This window comes from Chinchilla lanigera, unplaced genomic scaffold, assembly GCF_000276665.1.
Source record: "Chinchilla lanigera isolate Chin_1 unplaced genomic scaffold, ChiLan1.0 scaffold00180, whole genome shotgun sequence".
NCBI classification, from domain to species: domain Eukaryota; kingdom Metazoa; phylum Chordata; class Mammalia; order Rodentia; family Chinchillidae; genus Chinchilla; species Chinchilla lanigera.
The window spans coordinates 457,417-476,522 of NW_004955581.1; the positions used below are offsets into that span (position 1 = coordinate 457,417).

General features: G+C 59.5%; 1 protein-coding gene across 1 annotated transcript in view; it reads right to left on the reverse strand.

The window, feature by feature from the left end:
- The window catches only part of Prss38 (protease, serine, 38), a gene marked incomplete in the record, with an annotated part of 3,485 nt that extends 2,108 nt beyond the window's left edge, over positions 1-1,377 (reverse strand). The window contains 2 exon segments of the mRNA XM_005414263.2: positions 1-99; positions 396-1,377.
- Positions 1,378-19,106: the final 17,729 nt, after the last annotated feature.

The window sequence follows — 19,106 nt, forward strand, 5'->3', positions numbered from 1 at the left end:
GCGGCCGGCGAGCGGGTGCCGCAGCTCTTGGCCGCACCCAGGGCCTCCGCCGCTCTCAGCCGCGCCCGGGATACCCTCACACAGGCCGCGGGGTTCCGCCTGCGGATGTGGGGAAGCAAACACAGGCTGTCAGACGCAGTGTGCGCGCCCCTCCCCAGCTGCAGCCTGGCCCGGCCGGGTGAGGGCTGTGTGCGCGGGGGAAGCCAGGCACAGCCCCACCTCAGGTTTCCTTTTCTTTCTTTTTTTGTCTTTTTGAGACAGGGTCTCGCTGTGCAGTTCAGGCCTGTCGTGAGCTCACTTTGTAGCCCAGGCTGGTCTTGAACTCGCAACAATCCTCCTGCCTCAGCCTCCCGAGTGCTGGGATTACAGGCGTGTGTCACCACGCCGGGCCCCACCTCAGCTTTTCCACAGAGGTCAGTGGAATGACCCGGGGGCGTGCAGGCGCCCAGCACATGCCCAGCTTGGTAGGCCAGACAGCCTGTGGGCAGACGCGGCAGAAGCAGGGCTCCTTGGTGGTGGTGATGACCCGCGTAAGAGCGTGAGGGGCGGGAGAGGGCGGGTTCTGCCTGGTCGGGAAGGGAGCACTGGGGCTCTGCGGCAGGGAAACAAAGCAGGGTTCCGGAACCCACCGAGGGTGCGGCCCGTAGGCAGCCACACCTGCTTTTGGCGGACACGGAGGAATGCGCCAGAGGCCAGTGAGTCAGAGGTGAGGCCGCCCTCTGCGGACTGTGGCCCAGCCTTGAATCATCAGGCAGCCCCGACCTTGAACTTGGAAACGCTCAAGTTCAAACCCTGAACTCAGCATAGCGTGACCCCGACAGCTCAGGTACCCGTGTGCCTGGCAAAAGCAGATCGGAGTTGTGTGGGCATGGTGACAGCATCACCCTTAGCCTGCGATGGTGTCTACAGTAACACTCAAATCTGTCTCGCATGTAAGCAAAAATTATCAGAAACGCAAGTCATACACCATGGAAAAAGAGACGCGAAGAAATCCAGAGACCACATTATCAGCCAGAAACCATAAAATGAATGTGCTTATTATGCTCAAGGGGATCAAACTAGGCTCGTAAATTCTTTGCAACAACTGGAAACTATAAATTTGACAAGAGAGATTTTTAAAAGAGCCATCATGGAACTTCTAGAAATGAAAAACACAAAATTCCGAACTCGGAACTCATTGAAAGGTTTTAACCGCAGTTTAGACCCGGATGAAAAGAGAATTTGTGGACCAGAATGTAGGTCAAGAGATGCTGCCCACGTGAGAGGGGAGCAGGGCTTGAGAAAAGAACTGGGGATGGACTTCGTGCTGCTGTCTGTGTGTGCTTCTGAACAAGCTTGACAAACATGTATCGGATCAATTTATTTTTTTATTTTTACCGGGAATCGAACTCAGGACCGAGCACTTGCCAGGCAGGCGCTTTGCTGCTAAGCTTTATCCCCAGCCCCTCTCCACACTTTCAAAAAGAAAACTGCTGCTTTATTTTGATTTTTAAAAATACAATAATAAATCTGAAATGCATGAAAAGGGAGCCAGCTTGGTCTCCTACCTGAAACAACCAAAAAGTAAGAAAGAATTAAATGAGGATGCTGGTTTTCAGAGCCTGAACATCAGGTGGTGAGTGGTGGTGATCCAGGGGCGGGGGAGGTGGCCGCGGCCTGGCCACAGCTGCAGTTTCCGGGACGCAGCTTGGGGCCAGCGCCAGCCTGAGCCAGGCGCAGTGCAAGGTCCCCAGGAGGAAACCGGAGCTGCTGCAGCTTGCGGGATGAGGGAAGAGGGAAAGGGACGGACGCACCCTGGGGAGGGAAGGGCGGCCACACGGCAGGCAGGCAAGCTACCGCAGGCTCAGACAAGGACCGCCAGCGCTCGCAGCGCGGGTCCGAGTGTTACGGCAGCTGAGTTAGACAGAAATACTAGATAGGCTGTGGGCAGTCGGACAGGGCCAGGCCCTTGAAGGAGCCAGTGGGGAAGATGAGGTACCTTACAACTGGGGGAGACAGTTGTCCAGCTGTGGACAAAAGATTACACAGATGCGCCCACATACTTCCCTAGGGATGGACCTCAGGGCTTGGTATTCTAGTTTGTTTTTTTTTTTTGGTTTTTCTCCGGTACCGGGAACCGAACTCACGACCTTGAACTTGCCAGGCAGGCGCTTTGCCGCTGAGCTAAATCCCCAGCCCCAATGGCTTGATATTCTAAATAGGTAGCCATCACCTTGACAAGGCCGGGAAGAGTCACTACCCCAACCTCCTTCAGGAAAAGTCCCTGCTCTGTGTTCATGCTCGCTTGCTATGTGACTCGCTTCCCCATTTGGCCCTGATTTAATCAGTTTTACCTGAACAATTATACTTGTAATCTTATTGGCTGACCATAGTTTTGTCCCACCTCATGCCCTCCTAGCGAGTTCCCTTGTTTTCCACCTTGGACCTGGCTCACCTCATGGTTTTGCCCTGTAAAAGTCCCTAGAAAAGACAGGTTCCTGGGCAACCCGCTCGGGGGCACCCCCATCTGTCCCTCTCGGACAGAAGCTTTCTGTCCCTCAATAAATATATTCTGCTGTTAACCTCCGTTGTTCCTAAAATTCATTCTTCGATTTTAGAGAGCATGAAGTCATCCCAGATATCATTCAGGTTGGGTTTTCCCCTCTATATTACGAGGCGGCCCTGTTCCCTGGCTGGGAGGACTTGCAGCCCACGGGGTGAGGGGCAGTGCTGTCCACCTCAGGCACAAGTCCCAGAGGTAACCGGATTTGGGCAACTGAGATGAATTCTGATATCCAGCAGCCAACAAGGTGAAATTCCCAGTGCCTGGCATCTACTCAGAGAATACCAGACATTGGAGAAGCAAAGAAACAGCCTGCAATGGGCAGTAACTGAGCAGCCAGGCCCAGCTCTCACTGACCTGGGCCCCCGGCTGAGGTGGGTGGTGCAGCGGCCTGCGTGTGCAGAGGTTTCTGGAGCACAAAGAAATGAGCACGGACACGAGGCCACGGTGCCGGAAGCGAGCATGAGATGCGCGAACTTCCTGGTGGTTAACGTTCTGGAGAAGATTAGCGAACTTAAAGTCGAAACTGTCTGAAAGGAGACAGAGAATAAGGTCAAAATCAATAAAACATAGTAAAGATGAGAAAAAATTAAAAGTACAATTTAAAAATGCAAATTACCAGAAAAGAAATAGTAAAAGCCAGAGAAGAAAATACAAACCAGAAAACAGTACAATCTATGCATTAGTCACCTGTCCACAGTGGGACAAACACCTGCCCGCAGCCCACAGGAGAGGGCGGCCCCCTCAGCTCGGGCTTTGGCCCAGGAGGAGGAAGCAGAGAGGAGCGGGAGGCTGGGCAGGGCCCTGGGGCAGACACGGTCCCCACGGCCACACCCTGGCCCGGCACTGCTGTCAGCTCCACCTCCTGCTCCGCCACCTCCCAGTAATTCCTCCAGGGACGACCTCATTAATGGGCTGGCCTGCTGGTGACGTGGAGCCTTCCCATCTGTCATCTGTGGAAACACATGCGGACACACCCGAGCCGGCAGTGTGTCATTTCCTAGGCGTGTCTCAATCCGATCGATGCACTGTCCAAGCTAACCATCAGATCTGCACAAGCCAAAGCCAGCTCTCTGAGAAATCAGTGAACTCAGCAAACCTCTTGTCAGACTGCGGAGGAAAAGCTGAGAGAAGGTGCCGACTAAGTGTCAGGAGTGAGAGGGGGCCTGCCCGTGGACAGAGAGCCCCGGGCTGGCCTGCCTGCAGGCCCTGCAGGTAGTAAAAGGACGGTGACGATTCTGAGCAACACCTTGCAGTAAATGTGACACCTGGGTGACGCGGACAAACCCCTGGAAGACGGAAACTGCGCACGCACCGATAGGATACCTGAGTACCTGTGTCAGTGAAAGCTTTGAACGTTTATTAAAGACACTTCCCTAATTAACAGTCCAGGTCCAGAGGGCTTCAGGGGTGACTTCTACCAAGTACCAGGGGAACGAGTTACACTGGTTCTGCCCAGACTCTTGGAGAAAGCTGCAGAGGCGAGGGCCGCCGCCCAGCTCGCAAACTCGAGGACACAGGCCGCAAGCAGGGCGCCCGCCCGAGCTCCTAAGAAGCAGGCACGGCCTTCCCAGCTCTCTTTCCGCAGTGCTGGGTGAGCCCCGGGCCTCAGTGTTCTGGTCAAGTTCTCTACTGCAGCCTGCTGGTTTTTGTTTGTTTGTTTTGTTTTGTTTTGTTTTGTTTTGAAAGCAAACCAAACCTACTGGTGTAGAAGAACAGACAATATAGCACGAGCAACCGCGGTTTGTCCCGGGACTGTCTTGGCGTTTTAGAAATCCCCTCTCTGTGATTCACTGTATCTGCAGACTCAAAGTGAAAACCAGCTGCCCAGCTCAGTAGGTAGAGGAAAAATTTTTACAAATCAATGTCTGTTCCCGATTTTTAAATTTTTAATTTTATTTTATTTTTTGTCTTTTTGAGACAGGGCCTCACTATGCAGTTCAGGCTAGTCTTGAACTCACTTTGTAGCCCAGGCTGGCCTCAAACTCGCAAGGATCCTCCTGCCTCAGCCTCCCGAGTGCTAGGATTACAGGCGTGCACCACCAGGCGCTGCAGAACTATGATTTTAAAAATGAAAAGGACAGGTGTTGGTGAGGACGGGAGACGGTCACACTGCTGGTGGGCGGTGGAGCTGAACTGCTGGGGAAGAGTTCTGGACCTCTCAGAATTGCCAAGTGACAGGAGAGTGAAGGACAGGTCTCCCGGGACTGTTTGTCAGACAGCCAGCAGTAGGGTGGACAGTAGCTAAGACGTGGAGGTGACCAGTGCCCTTCGAGGAAGGACCGGACAAGCTAACGTGTCCTAGTCACATGCGGAATAATATTTAAACTTCACAGAGAAGGAAATTCTGACCAGCTAAATGTGAACATACCCTGAGGGTGATAGGCCGAGTAAAACAACCCAGTCACAAAAAGACAAATACTGAGCCCAGTGTGGTGGTGCATGCCTTGGAGGCTGAGGCAGTAGGATCACAAGTTTGAGCCCAGCCTGGGCAATTTAGTGATTTAGCAACACTCTTAAAAAACAAAAAAGGGCCAGGGAATGTAGCTCGGTGTAGGCTCTGAGTTCAATACCCAGTAACAGAAAAAAAGAAAAAGACAAATCTGTGTAATTCCACTCAGATGAGGCACCTAGAGTTATCCAAATTGTAAAGACGGACAACAGAAGTGGGAGGAGAGGAAATGGGTAGTTGCATTTTAGAGCATAGAGTGTGGCAGATGCCTGTGATCCCAGCACTCAGGAGGCTCAGACAGGAGGATCACTGTGAGTTTGAGCTGGGATACCCAGTAAGACCCTGCCTCAAAAAAAAAAACGAATTAACGGTTGTTAACCTCCTATTATCTTGTTTTGAAGTTTTGGCGTTTTTTCTCTTTAAAATAAAATTTAAAAACAACGAAAAGTAGAGTTTCAGTTGTGCAAGATGGGACGAGTTATGCAGGTGGATGGTGCTGACGGTCACAGCGCTGTGAGTGTGCTTGACGCCGCTGAGCGCTGCTTGAAACGGTCGGGGTGGGGACGTCCGTGTTCTGCTCTGTAGAGCTGCATCCCGGGCCTGTGATGCCCGTCACACCACACGAGCACCGTGAGAGACAGCGTGGCGCCTGTGGCCTTTGGCCGTGTCATAGCGCGTGTGGCAGGAGCACGTGTGGGAAGAGACACGGGCAGAGGAGAGCGGGAGGGAGGGAGGGAGGGGAGGAGGGCCGCACTCCCGGCGGGGGTGGGGGCCGGGGAGGCAGCACCCTCGAGGCCCCAGCCCCTCTCAGCGCCCTGCACAGGGCCACGCTCAGGCACGTGGACCGTCCCAGGGCGGCCCAGGCCACTGGACCTGCAGAGGACGCGAGCCCTGCAGGACGCTGGCCTCAGGGAGCCATCCTCTGGCACCTCAGAGGTGCTGAGCAGGCCTGACCCTCGGAGTCGTCCTGGAGGACTCCGAAAGTGAGTGTGGTGCAAGCACAGCTGGGAACCGGCCCTGCTGCCCGAGGCGCAGGCAGAGACACGGCCCCACAGCGGCCCTGACACCAGAACGGCCCTGCTCCAGAGACTCGCCAGCTCCTCCAGGGGCTGTGGGGTGCGGCCGACAGGGTCCCGAATTTGGGCAGGGAGGAGGCCGCCTGTGGCCGGGTCTCGGTGTCCCAGCGGGGCTCAGCTGTGCTGTTTGCGATTTTCGAGGGGCGAACAGCGCCTGGCTGTGCTGCTGGCCGACCCCGTGGGGCGCTGCTCCGAAACCTCGACCGCCCCTGTGGGGTGGCGCCGCCAGAGGGGAGACCTCCCAAGGGACGCGGACATGCGCGTGCCCTGGCGGAGCCTGGTGGCCTGTCCTGTCCTGTCTGCAGGGCACACTGGCCACCTGGGCTGGTGGCCCTGTCCGCCCTTGAGGGTGGAGGGGGCAGGCGGAGAGCTGCCCTGGGCCCTGGGCCTGGGGCCTGGGTGGCCGGACCCTGGGAGGGTGGGTGGTGAGGGAGGGGTGCGCCCGGCCAGCCCTGAGGGTCCGAGGCTGGGCCGTGGCATGCTGAGAAGTGCGGCCCTCTGGACACTGCGTCGAGGGAGGAGTGGCCTGGGCAGCCCTGGGTGGCCGGGTCTGTGGCGAGAGCTGAGGGTGCACTTGGGAGCCCTGGGGTCCCCTGCACCTTGCGGGCTGCTGCTGCTGCGAGCGGGTTCGTTCCCGGGATGCGCACGCCTGCGTCCTGTTGAGGGACCAGTGTGGTGACCTCAGGCCTTCCTGCCGCCTGCTCCCAGGAGCACAGCTTCCGCCCCGGCGTCCCTCTCAGGAACCAGCCTTAGCTCTGCACCCCAGCAGGCGCCTCAGAGACTCGCCAGCAGCAGGGCCCCTGGGCCCTGGAGGAGCCTGTGGGGATGGGTGGCAGGGGGTCCCCGGGGCCAGGGCACCCCAGGGGAGCTGGGACAGCGGCGGAGGTGACCCGAGTACCCCGCGCCACGCAGTGTGGAGCAGGAGCATGCCATGCGGACGATGTGTGTGCCGTTTGCCCTCCCATGTGCACTATGCACTGTCCCGTGTGTGTGTCCCGTGTGTGTGTGTGTGTGTGTGTGCGCTGCACTGTGACACGTGCAGACAGCATGCATCGTGTGATCTCAGGATGGGCAAAGACCCTGCCCTCCTCCTGTGAACACCCACAGACAGTGGGGGCTCAGGCCGGGCAGGAAACGGGACCGTCTATGCCAGGAGGAAGTGTGCAGTCTGCACCTGGGGGCCGCTGCCCGAGGACAGTGGACAAGCAGGCGGGAGCCAGCCTTGCGGCCCGAGCCCGAGGCCAGGAGGCTTTGCCTGGAGGCAGCAGGTCCGAGGTCGGCTCCTCAGGGTCACAGGGCAGGAGGGGCCCACAGCTGCGCCTCTGCTCAGGTGCTGGCCCCGTGGCCTGGAAAGCAGGAGACGTTTCTGCCCTGCCCGGGCAGGCTGGGCACATGTGAACTGTGCTGTGCCCCGCCTGGTGCGCCGAGTGGTCCCACAGCCCTGCGGGACCTTGTGCCCTGCTTGTGGCCTCTCGCCAGTGTCCTGCCCCGAGGACAGTACTGTGGAGCCGCTCCTAGGAGGCTGGGCATGGCAGAGCCAGCGCCCTTTCCAGGGTGGGCCGGAGCTCTGAGGGCTGCATCCAGCTCCGGGCCAGAGTTCTGTCTGACCTGCAGCTGAGCTGTGGGCTGCTCTGGCCGTAGGCTGATGCCCAACCTGCAAGGACCCGCAGACGGTCCCTGCCCGGGGCCCCTCTGCTCTCCTGGGGCCGTGGCCCGACTACCCTGCCCTGCACCTGGCTTCCAGCTTCCATCACAGCCACCCAGGCCGGGCGCCTCCCTGCTGGGCTGCAGGTGGAGGGGGGAACCGTGCCGCCAGTGGCCTGCCTTTGACGGGAAGGGGAGGCTCTGGCAGGTGGGGCCCCTTCTCTTCGAGGCCTGATGCACCACCTGCCTCTCTTCCCAGCCTTGCCGGCAGATTGGCTGAGGCTCTGGCCACCCCGGAGGCAGGTGGGACCTGCAGAGCAAGTTCTTGGAGGCCCGAGGTCCCGGGCTGTGGCAGGCCCCGCCTGCGGGGTCTGGGGGCTGCTCGGGGAGCTGCGGGAAGCACTGTCCCCGCCCCGTGGGCTCCCGAGAGGCCTGTGGGAGGAGCTGGTGGCCTGGCTGCCGGAGCCAGCAGCCGCAGCCCCAGGACAAGCCACACCCAGCCTGGGCAGGGTCAGCCAGGGGCCGTGGAGAGGGGCCTGGGCCAGCGCCACAGCGGCATGCGAGGAATGCTGCAGCATCGCTGTGCCCTGCGCTGGGGCCGCCCACGCCCAGCCCTCGGGCCCATCAGCCCACAGGGACCCCAGACAAGCCAGGAGGCCGCTGTGTCTCTGCGGGGCTCCGTCCCCGTCAGGGCTCGCGGTCGGGTGGGGTGTGCGGCTGGCACAGGAGACGCCCTGTGTGCCCCGCGGCTCCTGAGCATGGGGCGCCCCGGAAGCAGTCTTCGCAGGCCCTGGAGCCGCCGGTCGTTGCCCCGTGGCCCGGCCCTCGGGCGCGGTCTCCATCTTGCCAGCTGGCAGGCTCTTCGTGCCCGTCAGACGGCCTGGAGTACTGGACACTCGGAGCTCAGAACGCTCCCGCGCTGGCAGGGAGCCTCGTCAGTGTTGACGAGGGCCTCAGAGCCAGGCGGTGCCCACACTCGAGCCCAAAGAACTGTGTGAGCTGACCGTCAGAGGGTGCGTGTGAGACGTAGGTGCCACGAGCGGGTCATGTGCTGAATGTGTGTCATCACAAGATCAAACATGTACGTGAAACAAAGCGAATAAAGCAAACAAAACGTAAACACTCTGGGTCTCAAGAATTCTGGCTGAAGGTGCTGGATCTGTCTCATTTCCGTAGGGGTGTGTGTGCCCACACGCCCCGTGGTGTGAGATGCACCCAGCCCGGCCCAGAGCAGGCGGCTCCTGCGGTCCCGAGCTGCACCTCAGACCTAGAGGTCACGGGGAGATGGGCGCAAGCGCGCTGCTCACGCACACGGCCAGCCCACAGAGCCCGCAGCTGCGCTCCGTGCGGGGACAGGGACAGCGCCCAGGCCGCAGACAGCGTGCACTGCCACAGGGAGAGGGGGCCGAAAGCAAGGGGCCCGGTGTGAGTGGGACAGGTTGCGGACTTGGAAACGACCGAGTATGTTTAATGCTGTTCTGCAGCACGCTGACGTCCTAGCCCGGCCCGGGGGGAGCCACGCCTGTCCTGCGCTGTGTGCTCTGTCCTCCTCCTCCTCCTGTCGTTCAGGGCCTTGTTGCCCTGAAGGTGACCCTGGGTGGACCCTGGGACCGAGCTCGGGCTGTGCCTGACTGAGGACCCCGCGTGTGGGCGTCCGTCCCCTGTGCCCCTCCTGCGGCCCTGCAGCTCCAGCTGGCCCTGAGCCGGTGTCCTCAGCACTGGCCCTGAGCCAGTCGGGGCCCTTGGCAGGGGCCCCCCGGCCTGAGGCTTGGCTGCCTGTCCCCAGCGATGGCCCCCACCCCACCCGCACGCCGAAGCTGCACTTCACCCTCTCCCCGGGGCCACGGTCCCAGCCACACCTGTCCTGCGGCCCCAGTGCTGTCCTGTGCCTCCAGCGTGTGGGCTGGGACCGGGACCTGCAGCCTGCGGGCCTCCCCAGCTCCTCTGCTCCCTGGCTGTGCGCGGTGTCCATGCTGCGAGGGTCCCCACGCCACGGAGACGGAGGCGCCGGCACCTGCGCCCTGGCCGCGCAGACTGTGGCTAGCCCGTGCTGGGCCACCGTCTTTGAAATCCCTAAATTCAGGGTGGGGTCCGAGTTTTGGAAAAGGAACAGACTTTTTTCCTGGCCCCACAGGGAAGGGGCCTCTCTCCTGCACGGCCTGCAGGACCGAGCCTCTGCATTCCCGAGCCAGCGGGGGCACCTTGTCCCTCCTCGAGACCCCAGCCTGTGCTCTCCCCGGCTGGCACTGGCAGGAGGTGCCACCCTTAGGCTCCGAGGACTGGGGGGTGGGTGCCTTTGTGGGGAGGCTGACAGATGGTTAGGGGTGCAGGCACCAGCAGGTCCGGGGAAAGGGGGTGACTGTAGCACTACATGAGGATGCTCAGGTGGGATGTGCCCACCCCTCAGGGAGACTGAGGCACGGAAGGAGGGAGGGGCCGCCCAGGACCCTGGCACTGTGGGGGCCCCTGGCCACACGTGGTGAGCACACACACCGCTCCCCTCAGCACCACCCCTCCAGGTTGGTAGCCCGAGCGCCCTGGCCACAGCCTGCTGGAGCAGGAGGGCAGCGGCTGTCCCGCGCGGAGCCCGCAGGCCGGGTCATTTCTGGCCTCCTGATGCCTGCAGTGGCGTTGGCCTTTGCCTCCTGCCTGCGTGTCAAGAGCCACCCAGTCAACGGGGAAGTTTTCCACGGAGCCGCTTCACCCCGGCAGCCTCGAATCGTAGCATGTGCCGCGGCCAGAATCCAAGACATGGAGGCAAGAGCAGCTTCAAAAAATGGGAGAGGCCTGAGGGTCCCAGGCAGTGATCTCTGGCCCACCTGGCCAACGGTGAGCGAGCGAGGACATTCCTTCCTCCTGGGGCAGCTGGCCTCGCTCCGGCGCTGTCCGTGCGAAGGGGCGTCTCTGCGCGTCTGAGCAATCCTGCCTTCACGGCCCCCAGGCTGGAGTGGTCCCTGCTGGGCACCGGGCCTACCATGTCCCTGTTTCCTAGGTGCCAGAGATGCGCCAGGGCTGAGTGTGCCAGGCCTGTGCTCGCTGTTCAGAACGCGTTGGCTTGTCCAGGCCCAGAGAGCTGGCACAGAGCACTGGTATGGACCCCTCCTACCTCTGAGGCGGGGAGGAAGATGGCCCGGCCACGTGGCCCGCACAAGCCCACTTGGACTGGTCACTGTGGGGCGGGTGCCCAAAGAGGCACAGACATGCTCCCCACTTCCCGCCCAGCGCCCAGGGGGGAGCGCAAGAGCTGAGACAGCAAGACGAGCGCTGCGCACGACCCAGACAGGGACACACTGAGCCCGCAGCGCCGGTGGCCCCAGGGCTCCATCCCGAAAGACACGCCAAAGGGCCGAGACCCTCAGAGGTCAGACTCCCAAACATCATCCTGCGGAAAGATGGTGATCCAGATACGGCTGTTCTGAAAGCCCAAGTCCCCGCCACGGTCCCACGGCAAGGGGAGCGGCGTGACCGGGAGCGGGGCTCGGGGCGATGGCGGCCGGCAGCGACATGCGTGCGCGAGCAAGGTGCGGCGCTGTGCACTGTCGTGGGGATGCAGCCGAGCTGAGTCAGCGCCCGCGTCCGTCCTCCCCCGCGGAGACCTCAGTGGCTGCCCGGTGTGTGCTGGGCAGCTCACGTCAATTTACTGGCATAAAGAATGGAAGAAAAAGAAACGAAGATTAACGACCACTTTACCGATGTCACGCTATTATGGGGCCCGGCTGTTGCGTTTTATAACCCTCCCATGGCCTGGGTTTCCTCCGTATTGTACCATTATAGAAATGTTTATTTTTTTGGTTGTTTTGAGACAGGGTCTCCCTGTGTAGCCCAGGCTGGCCTCTAGCTCTCAGCAATCCTCTGCCTCAGAGTCCCGAGCGCTGAATCACAGGTGCGCGCCACCACGCGCTGCACTTCCCTTGCACAGACTTAAAAACCAAAGCAGGCTATAGAACTCTTCCTCGGCGCTCATCCCAGTCCTTCCTCTCACAGATTTGGAAATGTCACCCAAGGTGTCACTCACCCCGGCCTGGCTCTGGAGGGGACCTGCTGGTGAGCACACTGCCCCCGAGAGTTGGCCCAAAACAGATCTTCAGGACCTGTGACTGCTGTGAGGCCAGCCCCATCCACCAGCTAGGAGTGGAGGAGCCGTCCCTAAAGAGGCTGCGATTTCCGACTTTTAGCAATGAAACAAATAGAATCTGCTCTAAAGTATGCGTGTGTTAGTATCTGCTTCAACGTGTGACATTTACAAAAGCAGGCACAGGTGATACTGAGGCTGCTCCTGTGCACACAAACGTGAGAAATCGGGCTGAGGCGTCTCGGGCACAGCGTGTTCTCCTGGCGATGCAGTAAGCGCAGTGACCTGTTCAAAGCCTGACTTGCAAAATCAAAATAAAATTTAATTAAACTGCCCCAGAAGAGTACAAGAGGGAAAACGTTAGTTGCAGAAAAAACCCTCAGTTGTAACTGCTTGTTTTTAATTAAAAATAATAAATGTCACAAAAGCCAGGCATGGTAGTATGCTCCTGTTGTCCCAACCACCCCAGAGGCTGAGGCTGGAGGGTTGTGAGTGCCGGAGTTTGAAATCAGGCTGACCAACGCAGGGAGACCCCGTCTCAAGAAGTCAGCAGAGCCCCCCGGATTTACAGACCTTGAACCCACCCCAAATACGCGAAGGCATTGAGTTCAGCATAGGCCAGGGCCAGGGTAGGCGGTAGCCTGTGTCCCTGGGGTGCAGGGTCTGGGGTGCTGCCGCAGGCTCTCACACGTGTTCCTAAGCTTGCACATACTCGTGTGGTGCCCCTATGACTCGAGCTAGAAAGCCACACCCGTGCTGCGGGCCACGTGGCCAGTTCCCAGCACCTGACTCCCGCCGAAGCCAGGGTCCCCCGTGCAGGCATGCTAGGAGGGTGATGTGGGGTGGCTGACAGATGGCACATGTGACGGTGCCGTGTGGGACAAGGACACTTGCCGTGGAGGCGCTGTGTCCCCACGTCCTGTGATCTGCGGTTCCAGCTCCATCCTCCAGCTCTGGGGAAGCACAGGGAGGAGCCGTTGGTGCGTCAAGACAGGGCCATCCCAGTCCGAGTTCTGCTGCCAACTGCACAGCTCCATGGGTGTGGGGGCTGCCGGGAAGGAAGTTTTGCTCCGCTCACATCTGCGGGTGCAAGGTCAGGCCCTGTCCTCTTGCGGCTGGGCCCCGAAGGATGCAGGGTGGCACACGGAGGGCCGGCCATGTGTGTCTGTCCAGGCCTCTCCTCCCTACGACCCCTGGACACTGATACCAGTCTGGTTCCTGCCCATCCCAGCCCACAGGGGCTCACAGTGACCCACCAGCCACGCTGGCATCCACACAGCATCCCATGGGCCGCTGGGTTGGGACCTGGCAGGTGGCGCTCTGTCCAAGCCAGCAGTGGCCAGGAGGTGGGCAGGAGGAAGGGGCCTGGAGTGCGGGGTCTCCTTCGAGGATAAAGGCGACTCCCAACCCGTGTGGGCACAGGAGGAGGACAAGGCTGGGCCTGGGGCTGTAGGGTGGGAAGGGCCAGGGACCTGCACTGGGCAGAGCTCTGTGATGCTGACTGCCGCCCTCCAGGTGGGCGGGCTCCCCAGGGCCGGGCTGGATCAGCACAAGCTCACCTCCTGCAGCTGCTGGTGTACAAGCCGAGGGCTGCAGATGAGACGTCCCGGGCTCTGCAGCAGGGCAGCAGCAGCACAGGTTCCAGTGCCCGCTGCAGGTGGCCTCATGTCACACGTGTGAGCCTACACACACCACGGCCTGCGCGCGCCCCACACTTCTGCGTCACGGGCCCCACCCCCTCCCCTCGATTCCCACAGGGCTGGGTCTCTGGCGAGAGCTTCCCACGAGGCTGTGCCCTAGGTCCCCTGGTCCCCGAGCCAGGGTGTCCAGCCCCATCGCCCGTCCACAGAGCAGGCCCCAACATGAGGAGGCATTACCGGCTCTGCTTTGGATGCGGCTGCTTGGAGGCTGGAAGGGGCTCGCTGGCTCGGCTCCAGAGTGGCTGCCACCTGCATCTGTGTCCGGCCTCGATCTCTGGGACCAGGGCCTGGGGAGACCCCATAGTGCCTGACACCTGGCCCAGGGACCCTAGTGACGCAGCACAGCCAGGCAGCTCGAAGCTGCCAGCCGCCCGGTCCCGAGGGAGGGAGGCAGCTGCGTTACTGAGTGGGTGAGTGCCTCCTTGGAGTCGAGAGGTGGGAGTTTTGATTTAATAATCAAAGAATGAAGCCAGGCATGGTGGCGCACACCTGTAATCCCAGTACTCAGGAGGCTGAGGCAGGAGGACTCAGTTGCCAGTTCAAGGCCAGCTTGGACTGCATAGCAAGACCCTATCTTTAAAAACCCCCATAAGACGAGTGAAGAAAAAACCCAGGTATGGAGGTGCATCGACGCCAGGTGCGTGGCTCGTAACTACACCTCCGGGGCTGTGTGCGTGGAGGGTGGGAGGAGGGCCAGGTGCCATCGAGGTGCACACTGCGGAGAGCGGCCTGCCTACGGGGTTGTCACGGTCTCAGAGAGCCAGCCTGTGCCAGCACCCACACCCTTGCCCTGCTGGTGCCAGGCCCTGCTCTTCCTGCAGCCTGTCCCGTCCTGTGCTATGGCTGCCGCACCTGGACTCCAGCCCCGACCTGTGATGCTCTCCCTTTTCCGCCAGGCACCGGGTGTACTGAATGACTTGCAGACCTCCGTGAGACGTGGCAAGGAGGACAGGCCCAAGAAGCCACGTGTCTACCTCCCTGCAAAGCACAGGCCAGATTGGAGGCACACTGGCTGCTGCAACCTCTGGCCACGGCTCCAAGGGTCGGCTGGGGCTAGATGGTGGGCACCCAGCTGTGGCCTCTCCCTGCGGCTGCTGCTCACTGGGTGACCTCCCGCACCCGTGACTTGGGAGCCCCGCTGAGACCTTCCTCAAGCCAGCTACACACTGGCCGGGATTCCTTGGCCCACAGTGCGCTGTCCTTCCCTGCTCTGCAGCTTCACCCCCGCCACATGCAAACCATTAAACCAAAAAGCAGCCTCGTCCTGCACGTGGAATGCATCTCAACGAGGCTGCGTACCGGTTCTTCCCTGTGGGCCCTCGGAGAGGCAGGGCCCGGCGCAGGCCCTCTGCCCGTTGCTCTGGGTGCTGTCCCCTGGGGGCTGCGGACACCGAGGCTGAGGGACAGGGGGTTGAGAGCTGCCTGCTCTGAGGCCCTGGAGCCCAGGAGCCCTCCCAAGGGAGCCCGGCCTCTGAGGAGGGCAGGGCCGGAGCTCCCGTGAGAGACGCTGGACGCGGGGTGGGCTGCATGCCAGGGTACCAGGTCTTTAGAACTGTGCCTGGCAGCAGGGGCAGCTCTGCTTGACAGGTGCAGGAGCAGACGTGCAGAGGCAGAGATGACCTGAGCTCCCACAGTTGGGGCCCGGAAACCCCTCGGAGGAGGAAGGTGCGGTGGGACACACACAGCAGGGTCACAGGGGCAGAGCGCTGCACCGGGCCGGAAAGGCGCAGCGGGCAGAGGGCAGCTGCGTTGCTGGATCCCAGTTCCCCAGGCATGAGGCGCAGGAGTGACAGAGCAGCTCCTCAGTGGCTGTAGGCTCTGGGCCCCAGGGTCCACACCGCTTTTCTTGGGTGTCAGACACAGGTGTAGGGGACAGGATTGTGCAGGTGCAACCAGGCCGGATGAGCTGCCCCGAGACGGCACCACGGGACCTGCGGCAGGAGGTGGCTCTGGGCACCGCGGCGGCTGCAGCTACTGGGAAGATGGGGGCGGGGCAGGAGCACCGGGTCTGCGGGCTCAGGGAAGCTTGCGGGAAACACGTGGAGCAGGGGCGCTCCCACTGCCCTGCCCTGCAGTCCTGCCAACTGCCTGGTGAGCTGGGTGTACCCTGCCACACCTTCACTTCCAGCTGGGGGTCGGGAGAGAAGAAATTTCAGCCGTTCTGATCCATGCGGTTGTGGGCTCTGCCTGGCAACCCGGGAAGGGAACATAGACTGTGAGCAGGCCGTGGGCTGCAGTGCCAGGCTGTGTGCCCCTGGCTGTGCAGTCGGGAAGGACACCTCGGGGAGCCTGACGGAGGAAGCCAAGGCTGCCTGGCTGGACTGTGGTTGGAGGCGGGCGCTAGGACAGTGCGGCGAGGACCCAGATGGAGGTGAGGGACATCTTGCTGGATGCTGCAGGAAAACCAGGGTAAAGTGGCTGACATTGCGCCGTTCTTGGGTAGGCGTGCAGAAATCACACCCAGGGAGACTTCTGTGCAGTGCCGAGGGTGGCCTAGCCTTTTCCTGATACTTAAAGTAAAACACAAAAGGAAAGACATACAGGAGGGTGAAACTGTGTCTTGGTTACTTCTCGTTGCTGAGACAAAATACCTGACACCTACAATTAAGGAAAGAAAGGTGAGGGCTGGGGATATAGCTCAGTGGCACAAGTGCCTGCCTGGCAAGTGCAGAGTCCTGAGTTTGATTCTCAGCACCCAAAAGACAAAACCACAAGAAACAAGTAAGGAAAGGTTTACTTAGCTCATAGTCTGTGGAGGTTTCAGTCCATACTTGGCTGGCTCCAAGGCAGGGTGGCACAGGGCAGAGGGCAACAGTTCATGGCATGGAAAACAGCAAAAGCAGCAAGAGTAAAAAGGGAGGAGCAGGGGGTAAGAGCAAGCCTCTTTCCCTCCCTTGGACTGTATGCAGGCTGCCTGCCCCAGGGTGGGAGCAGCACTCACTCCCATAACCCCAGCACTGGACCACGAATCTATCACAAACTCTAGAAGGCCACTTCATGGCTGCATGAGGCTCTGGGGGGACATCCAGACACAAACCGTGACAAATCGTTAAGTAACCAAAACCAGCACTGAGTGACTTGGGGATTCTTGGCCTATCCAGACGGCAGAAGATGCTGAGAGCAGGAGCCCTCCGGTGAGAAAAGCGCCCAGGGAGCGGGCGCTGCTCCGCATCAATGCAGACGTGCAGGGCAGGTGAGTCGCTGTGCCGCTCCTGGGAAGCAGGAATGAAGGTGGGCGTCCGGGGAAAGCTGGGGAGGACCTGGCGTCCCTCGGTGTTAATCCCGAGACCACAGGCTTTGAGAAGGTTGTGTCAGCAGAAACACACCCAGCGTGGCCCAGGACTACAGGGACAGGGAGGCCAAAGGGGTTCTGCATTCCCGAGGACAGCTGGTGGAGCTCCTAGGTTGGACTTTCTGCCCCTAAAGAGGCAAGGAAGCAGCGCTGTGAAGACAAGAGTCTGGGCCCTGAGGATTATTTTCAGGCCTGAGACCGAATCTCAGCTCTGCTGGCCTCGATGCTGCGGGTGCGGTGACTTCTGTTCAGCCCTTCCTCCCGCCTTCTTCCCTCTCTGGAATAGTTGTAGGTTCACAGGAAGACTGAGTAGAAACACAGACTTCTGCTCACTCCCGGCAACACACAGCTCCCTCAGAAAGGGCCCCCTCTCCGTGTTTCGGTCTTTACAGTCCGCGGGCTGCAGCCCCAGCCCACTCGGAGTCCGCAGTTCACGCTGTGGGCGGGACGGATGCGTAAGGCCGTCTTCGCCCTCCCTGCTCCTCCTACTCCTCCTTCCCTCCCACTGTGTGACCTCCGGTCTTTTCACTCAGTAGTTTTTTCTTTTCCAGAACATCTGTGGTTAGAGTCACACAGCAGTGGGGCGTCTGACAGGCCTCTTTTACTCAGTGACATCATGGTGTTTCCGCCCTGCCTTTTTGTGACCTCACAGCCGCTTCCTGTCAGCGCTCCCGGCCTCCACTTTCTGGATGCACCAGTGTGTCCATTCACGCATGGGCACCTCGCGGCTGTTTCTGAACTTGGGCAACTATGGATAATGCCGTGAACACTCGTGCGCAGGTTTCGGTGTGGACGTGGTTTAAATTCTTTCGGGTGATTACCAGAAAGCACGGCTGCTGGGCCACACCGTAAAAGCAGGTTTAGTTTTGCAAGAAACTGCCAAACCTTCTTTCAAAGCGGCTACACCGTTTTGCGTTTCCTCCAACGATGGGAGTTTCTGATGCTCCGTACCCTTGCCTGCCCTTGGCGTCGGGGCGGGTGTTCTAACGGGGGGTGGTGCAGTGCTGCTCACTGTGTGACCCTGCAGCTCCCCAGTGACAAGAGAACCCCAAGTGATCAGAGATGTTGTGCGTCTCTTCAGACACTTGTTGTCTACGGTTTTCTCTGTTTTTTGTTTTTTTTTTTTTTTTGGTTTTTCTCCGGTACCGGGAACCTAACTCACAACCTTGTGCTTGCCAGGCAGGCGCTTTTGCCGCTGAGCTAAATCCCCAGCCCCTTGGTGAGTTGTCTTATTTCCCAGTTTTTCGTTGGGCTTTTCATTCTGTTGGGTTCTGACAGTTCTTCTGTCTTGAACAGCAGCACTTTCTCAGATACGCCTGCTCAAAGCCTCTCCTGGTCGGCAGCTTGTCACCTACCGTCTTGACAGTGTCTTCCGCAGGTACAAGCTTTCTGTTAATCAGTTCATCGCGCCGGGCATATTGGCGCACCCCTGTAATCCCAGCACTTGGGAGGCTGAGGCAGGAGGATTGTTGTGAGTTCGAGACCAGCCTGAGCTACAAAGTGAGCTCAAGGCCAGCCTGAACTGCAGAGTGAGACCCTGTCTCAAAAAGACAAAAAAAATCAGTTCATCACGTCAGTTTACTAGCCAAAGTTCTAATAGTTTCAGCATTGCTAAAAAGTCTAAGTACCAAGTCTCCTCCAAGATGTAAGGCAAACTCTTAGCTGTGAGACTCCTTTACAAATGAAAAGTTAAACATTTCCAACACTCAATAGCACAAGATAAACATTGCCATTCCAAAAAGTAAAAACAGGAGGATACAGAGCATTGGGACCAAAGCAAGTCCAACATCCAGCAGGGCTAACATTATGTCCTGTAGTTCTACGGCCAGCATCTGGAGCAATCTGGGGCACACTGTGAGCTCCAAAGGGCTTGCATGACTCCATCCTATGGCACTTCCAGTGGTTACAGTTCCCACGGCCTCTCTCTTGGGCCTACTTTGCTCCCTCCTTGCAGCTTTTCTCAGACAATCCATGTTCCTGGCTTTTCCAAACTTCTGAGGTCTCCACTGTACCTTTCGCTTCATACTCAGAGCCTCACATATTGCCCTCTCGGGGGCACACTGCCTGGCCTCCCAAGCCTTCTGAAATTGAGGTGGAAATTTTTAACCTCAGAACTCTTGTATTATGTATGTACCTAAAACCAGTGCCACATGGGTGACATCAGTCTGCTGCCACCTGGAGCAGCAGCCAAACTTGCCCCTCTCTTGGCCACAGGGGTCGAGTGCCTGGATCGCTGGGCACTCTAAATCCAATTCTGAGGAGCAATTTCTCCATGCTGCCACCATTCCGGAACCTGGTGTGGCCACCGCTGCCATTCTGGAACAGGGC